This window comes from Colobus angolensis, unplaced genomic scaffold (assembly GCF_000951035.1).
Source record: "Colobus angolensis palliatus isolate OR3802 unplaced genomic scaffold, Cang.pa_1.0 Scaffold66, whole genome shotgun sequence".
NCBI classification, from domain to species: Eukaryota; Metazoa; Chordata; class Mammalia; order Primates; family Cercopithecidae; genus Colobus; species Colobus angolensis.
In genome coordinates, this window is record NW_012120265.1 from 3,140,357 (window position 1) to 3,146,068 (window position 5,712).

The window sequence follows — 5,712 nt, forward strand, 5'->3', positions numbered from 1 at the left end:
ATCCATCCATCCATCCATCCATCCAGCTATTCATCTGCTCATCCATCCACCCATCCACTCACCCATCCACCCATCCATCCATCCATACACCCATCTGCCTTCCCATTCATTCATCCACCCATTCACCCACCCATCTACCCACCCACCCATTCTCTATCCATACATCCATCCGTGTTCCCATCCATCCACCCATCCACCCACCCACCCATCCTCTATCCATACACCCATCCATGTTCCCATCCATCCACCCATCCATCCTTCTATCCATCCATCCATCCATTCACCCAGCCATCTTCTCATCCATCCAACTATCCATTCATCCACTTACTATCCATTCATCCATCTGTATACCCATCCATCCAACCATCCAACCATGTGTACATTCATCTTCCCATATATTCATCCATTCATCGATCCATTATTTATCCATCCATCCACCCAGTCACTCATCCAGTCATTTATCCTCCACCCCCCATCCATCCCCATCCATCCCACCATTCACCAATCTCCCATTCCTATCCTATCCACCCATCCATCCTTCCATTCATCCACCTTCATATGCAGGCATCATCCACGATCCACCCAACTCTACTTCCACTTCTCATATGTCTACTCATTCTTTAAGCACCAACTCCATGTGCCTTCCTCTTTGCAGCCCTCGGTGTGGCCCAGACCCTCCCTGTCCCTTCCTCTGGCCCAGGTCCGACCCCGTAGAGCTAAGAGTGAATGTACCTGACTCAGCTTTCAGACTGGAGGCTGCTTGAGAGCCAGGCCTGGGGCTGAGGCTTCTTGGGAGCCCAGCAGCACCAGTGTGAGGGGGCGCTGAGGAGAAGACCAGCAATTTCTGCCTGTGGCCCATTGAGGCATCAGGCCTCCAAGTCGGGTGGATACCTCCCCACCCACCAGTAATAAAGCCCCTGTGATTTAAGCCCAATAAGAAGGCCCAGGGAAGGAAATCAGGTTTGGCCTGAGACCACTCCAGGGTACAGCAAGAGCTCCGGGGACAGAGATATCTGGGTTTGTGCTCTACTTTGTCACATATGCACTGTGTGACACTGAACAGGTCACTTTACCTCTCTGAGCCTCAGTTTCCCCATTTGGAAATCAATCTATCTCATGTTAATTGCACATTTACAAGGAGTTGAGGCCCACATCAGGCCCTGCCAGCTGGGATGTATCAGTTCCACTCCAGGAGAGAGGCTAGGAGGAGCTGGGGCGAGGAGAACGGGAAGGGAGGTTGAGAAGGTGGATGGGGCCAGGCGCAGTGGCTTATACCTGTAATCCCAACACTTTTGGAGGCTAAGGCAGAAGGATCACTTGAGGCCAGGAGCTTGAGACCAGCCTGGGCAACATAGCGAGACCCTATATCTACAAAATATAAAAAGATTAGCTGGGCATGACAGTGTACACCAGTGGTCCCAGCTACTCAGGAGGTTGAGGTGGGAGGTTGGCTTGAGCCTGGGAGGTCAAGGCTGCAGTGAGCCATGATGGCGCCACTGTATTCCAGTCTGGATGACAGAGTGAGACCCTATCTCAAAAAAAAAAAAAAAAAAAAAGAGGTGAATGGCACTGGTGGGGAGCTGGGAGGAATGTGGGACATAGGTGTATGTTTCCTAATGAATTCAGAGTTCCATATTTTCTTTTCTTCTCTTTTTTTTTTTTTTTTTTTTTGAGATGGAGTCTTACTGTGTCACCCAGGCTGGAGTGCAATAGAATGACCTCGGCTCACTGCAACCTCCGCCTAGCAGGTTCAAGCAATTCTCCTGCCTCAGTCTCCCAAGTAGCTGGGATTGCAGGCATGCGCCATCACGCCCATCAATTTTTTTTTTTTGAGAGAGTCTTGCTCTGTCACTCAGGCTGGAGTGCAGTGGTGCAATCTCAGTTCACTGCAACCTCTGCTTCCTGGGTTCAAGCGTTTCTTCTGACTCAGCCTCCCTAGTAGATGGGATTACAGACACCTGCCACCATGCCCAGCTATTTTATTTATTTATTTTTTTTGTAATTTTAGTAGAGATGGATTTTTACCATGTTGCTCAGGCTGGTCTTGAACTCCTGACCTCGTGATCTGCCAGCCTCGGCCTTCCAAAGTGCTGGGATTACAGGCGTGAGCCACCACACCCCACCAATTTTTGTACTTTTTAGTAGAGACAGGGTTTCACTATGTTGGCCAGGCTGGTCTTGAACTCCAGACCTCAAGTAATCTGTCCGCCTCAGTCTTCTAAAGTGCTGGGATTACAGGCATGAGCCACCGTGCTGGCCTCTTTTCTGATTCTCCAAATAATGTGTGCTCATTGTAAAAACAGTTTTAGAAAGCACAGACGTGTGTAACGTAAATAATCTAAATCGGTCCCTTGTCATAGCGTTTAATTTCCTTTATGAATTTTTAATACCTATTTACTTTATGCCTGGTGCTTATTGGTAAATTTTAAAATGCTGGCACAGAAAACAAACTAAGTAAACAAATTCAGATGCCATCCCTGCCCTTGGCCCTAGCTGACACGGACCAGGTGCTCTGTAAATATCTGTTGAGTGAACGAAATTTTAAAAATAAAATCAATGCCCAGAAATAACTGTTACTAACACGATGGTCTATTTCCATCTAGATTTCTTTCTTTCTTTCTTTCTTTTCTTAGCCCAAATGGAATTATACTATACACATGATTTGTCAGTCAAGGCCAAATTCCAGTGTACATTCTTGAGTTTAGAGACTTCAGCATTACTCACCTTGAAGTTTTTCTATGGTTTGTTAAACAGATCTCCTATGGTTGGACATCTAGGTCACTCTCTGGGGACAGCCTAACAAATAGAATAACACATTTTCTTTCTTTTTTTTTTTTTTCTGAGACAGTCTCACTCTGTCGTCCAGGCTGGAGTGCAGGAGCGCAATCTCGGCTCACTGCAACTTCCACTTCCTGGGTTCAAGTGATTCTCCTGCCTCAGCCATAGCTGGGACTACAGGCGCCCACCACCACGGTTGGCTAAGTTGTTTTTTTTGTTTGTTTTTTTTTTTGAGACGGAGTCTCGCTCTGTCGCCCAGGCTGGAGTGCAGTGGCGTGATGTCCACTCACTGCAAGCTCTGTCCCCTGGGTTCATGCCATTCTCCTGCCTCAGCCTCCCGAGTAGCTGGGACTACAGGCGCCTGCCACCATGCAGGGTAATTTTTTTTTTGTATTTTTAGTAGAAACCAGGTTTCACCATGTTAGCCAGGATGGTCTCGATCTCCTGGCCTCGTGATCTGCCCGCCTTAGCCTCCCAAAGTGCTGGGATTACAGGCATGAGCCACTGCGCCCGGTCTAAGTTTTGTATTTTTAGTAGAGACGGGGTTTTGCCATGTTGGCCAGGCTGGTCTCAAATTCCTGACGCCAAGTAATCACCAGTCTCGGCCTTCCAAAGTGTTGAGATTACAGGCGTGAGCCACCGAGCCCGGCCAAACACACGTTTTCAATTCTTCTCCTTCTTTTCTTTTCCTTTTTTTTTCTGAGACAGGGGTCTCAGTATGTTGCCCGTTTGGAGTGCAGTGGCTATCACAGGTGTGCTCCCACTACTGATCCGCACAAGAGTTTTACCTGCTCAGTTTCCAGGCTGGGCCGGTTCACCTCTCCTTAGGCAACCTGGTGGCGGTATCCCGCTCCCCGGGAGGTCACCATATTGACACCAAACTGCTGGATTCAAGTGATCCTTCCACCTCAGTCTCCTGAGTAACTGGGACTACAGGCATACGTCACTGAGCCCAGCTTCTCAGCATTTTTGATGAATACTTAAGACCACACCACCTTCCATACAGGGGACCTTACTTGACTCCCAGCAGTGATGGGTGAGTATGCCCATTTCTTTGAATGTTTGACATTTGCAAATAAATGTTAGAGACATTTGCTTGGGAAGATGTAGATTAAAATCAGAAGCCATAAGCCAGGCATGGCGCCTCGTGCTTATAATCCCAGCACTTTGGGAGGCCCAGGACGGAGGATCACTTGAGTCCAGGAGTTCAAGACTAGCCTGGGCAACATGACAAGATCCTGTCTCTACCCCCAAAAAAATTTTTGTTTTTGTTTTTGTATTCTCTCACCTCTGCCTTATGAGTAGCTGGGACTACAGGCACGTGCCATCACGCCCAGGTAATTTTTGTATTTTTAGTAGAGACGGGATTTCACCGTGTTGGCCAGGCTGGTATTGCACTCCTGACCTCAGGTGATCTGCCCGCCTTGGCCTCCCAAAGTGCTGGGATTACAGGCGTGAGCCACCGTGCCCAACCCCCCAAAAAGGTTTAAATTAGCCAGATGTGGTAGTCAGTGCCTGTGGGCCCAGCTACTGGGGAGGCTGACTAGGGAGGATCACTTGAGCCCAGGAGGTCGAGGCTGCAGTGGAACTGCGAGTATGTCACTGCACTCCAGGGCAACAGAGTGAGAACCTGTCTCAAAAAAAAATAAAATAAAATAAGAAGAGAAAATGGAAAATGCCAGAAGGTGCATGAGGGATTGAGTGTTGTCATGAAAGGCTTCCTGAAGGAGGTGTCATTTGAGGTGGAAGCCAGAGACCGCAGAATAGAGTCTCTGATTTTTTTAAATTTAGGTAATATTTACATAATAAAAGTTATTATTTTTTTAACTTTTTTTTTCTTTTTGAGACAAAGTCTTGCTCTGTCACCCAGGCTGGAGTATCGTGGCTTGATCTTGGCTCACTGAAACTTCCGCCTCCCAGCTTCAAGCCATTCTCCTGCCTCAGCCTCCCAAGGAGCTGGGATTACAGGCATGCGTGACCACGTCTAACTAATTTTTGTATTTTTAGCAGAGATGGAGTTTCACCATGTTGGCCAGGCTGGTCTTGAACTCCCGACCTCAGGTGATTCACCCACTTCCTTGGCCTCCCGAAGTGCTGGGATTGATTACACATGTTTCCAAACAGTGGATCCCACAAGAAATGAAGGTGTCATCAAAGGTGACAGAATGGAGGTCCCCGTCTGAGGGACGGACTGCTGAACCTCGAGTGAGTAGGCTACAAGGCTGGCAGGGAGGTCACCCAGTCCTGTGGCCTAAGATTGTCCCCAGACATAAAGCTTGAACCCTGAGGCCCCTTTGGTTGGTTTACTTGGTCCTTGGCCAGCATTTAAACTCTCTCTTTTTTTATTTTCTTGAGACAGTTTCTCACTCTGTCGCCCAGGCTAGAGTGCAGAGCACAATCTCAGCTCCCTGCAACCTCTGCCTGTTGGGTTCAAGTGATTCTCCTGTCTCAGCCCCCGGGAGTAGCTGGAGCTACAGACGTGTGCCACCATGCCCAGCTAATTTTTGTATTTTTAGTAGTAACAGAGTTTCACGATGTTGATCAGGCTGGTCTTGAACTCCTGACCTCAAGTGATCCTCCTGCCTCGACCTCTCAAAGTGCTGGGATTGAAAGGGTGAGCCGCCACTCCCGGCCTACACTCTCTTGACAAATGTTTTTATAAATCCCAGTTTGGCTGGGTGCTGTGGCTCATGCTTGTAATCCCAGTACTTTGGGAGGCTGGGGCCAGGGTATCACTTGAGCCCTGGAGATTGAGACCAGTCTGGGGCAACATGGCAAAACCCATCTCTACAAAAAATAAAATAAAATTAGCCAGGAATGGTGGTGCGTGCCTGTGGTCCCAACTTCTTGGGAGGCTGATGTGGGAGGATCACTTGAGCCCAGGAATTAGAGGCTGCAGTGAGCCATGATCGTGCCACTGCACTCCAGCCTGGG